This window comes from Wasmannia auropunctata, unplaced genomic scaffold, assembly GCF_000956235.1.
Source record: "Wasmannia auropunctata unplaced genomic scaffold, wasmannia.A_1.0 LD336103.1, whole genome shotgun sequence".
NCBI lineage: Eukaryota > Metazoa > Arthropoda > Insecta > Hymenoptera > Formicidae > Wasmannia > Wasmannia auropunctata.
In genome coordinates, this window is record NW_012026787.1 from 1,218,903 (window position 1) to 1,220,358 (window position 1,456).

Here is a 1,456-nt window from a genome sequence, read left to right on the forward strand (position 1 = left end):
TTCTGCAAATTCCGCACCTTCTTACATCAGGACAATTGGTCCTCGTATGACCTATAAAAAAACAAGTACAAATGTAAATAATAATTGTACAATTTAGATTGCAATAATTGAGAACAATAAAAATAGTGATATTTTTAAAAATTAATGGGAGACAGAAAGGAAAGAGATTTATGACCAAAGATAAGTTCTTTACACATTACCTTCTTCTCTGCAAACTCCGCACCTTCTTAAATCAGGACAATTGTTTCTCGTATGACCTGTAAAAAAACAGTACAAATTGTAAAATAATATGTACAATTTAGATTACAATAATGATGATATTAAGAAAAAATTAATGGGAGACAGAGAGAAAAGAGATTATGACCAAAGATAAGTTCTTTACACATCACCTTCTTCTCTGCAAATTCCGCACCTTCTTAAATCAGGACAATTGTTCCTCGTATGATCTGTAAAAGAACAGTACAAAATGTAAAATAATATGTACAATTTAGATTACAATAATGGTAAAATTTAAAAAAAAATTAATGGGAAACACAGAGAAAAGAGATTATGACCAAAGATAAGTTCTTTACACATTACCTTCTTCTCTGCAAATTCCGCACCTTCTTATATCAGGACAATTGTTCCTCGTGTGACCTGTAAAAGAACAGTACAAAATGTAAACTAATATGTACTATTTAGATTACAATAATTGAGAACACTAAAAATGGTAATATTTAAAAAAAAATTAATGAGAGACAGAGAGAAAAGAGATTATGACTAAAGATAAGTTCTCTACACATTACCTTCTTGTCTGCAAAATCCGCATTTTCTGTCCATGTTAGATACTGAACTTGAATATTCGTGTAATTTCTTATATTAATTTTATATATACTTTCGCCTTTCTCACCCTATTTTCTCACTCTTTCACGTCTCTTCTGCTTTTTTACGTTTATTGCTCTTCTTTCACCTAGATTCACTTCTTTTTACTCATTCCAACAACTTATTCTGCTAAAAATCACAATGCTCGTCAACCGCTAACGTAAGTGTTTATATACCCGAGCAGAAATTAGATGGGGAAACCCAGATGCATGACTAACGCCCCTTAGGGAAAAGGCCGACTGCCACGTATGTAATTATTACTGAAAATATTACTGCTCGTGTAGTAGTTATTGCTGGTGAATCACATGACAAATATTACACATCTGTGGTTATTACTGGAGGTATTACTGCTCGTGTAATTTAATTACGTGTAATTTAATAGTTTTATACATACATACTATTCACGCACGCACGCACGCACGCAAGTACGCATTCATGTACGCACACGTACATGCACAATACATTTGAATATATCAAATTTTCCAGCTGTAGAAGAGTATGTGGCAACAATATTTTATTTAATAAACTTTTACTCATATGCTCTGGCAAAACATATCAAAATGAAAGTACAAACTGAAAACGTTATCGGAAGAGC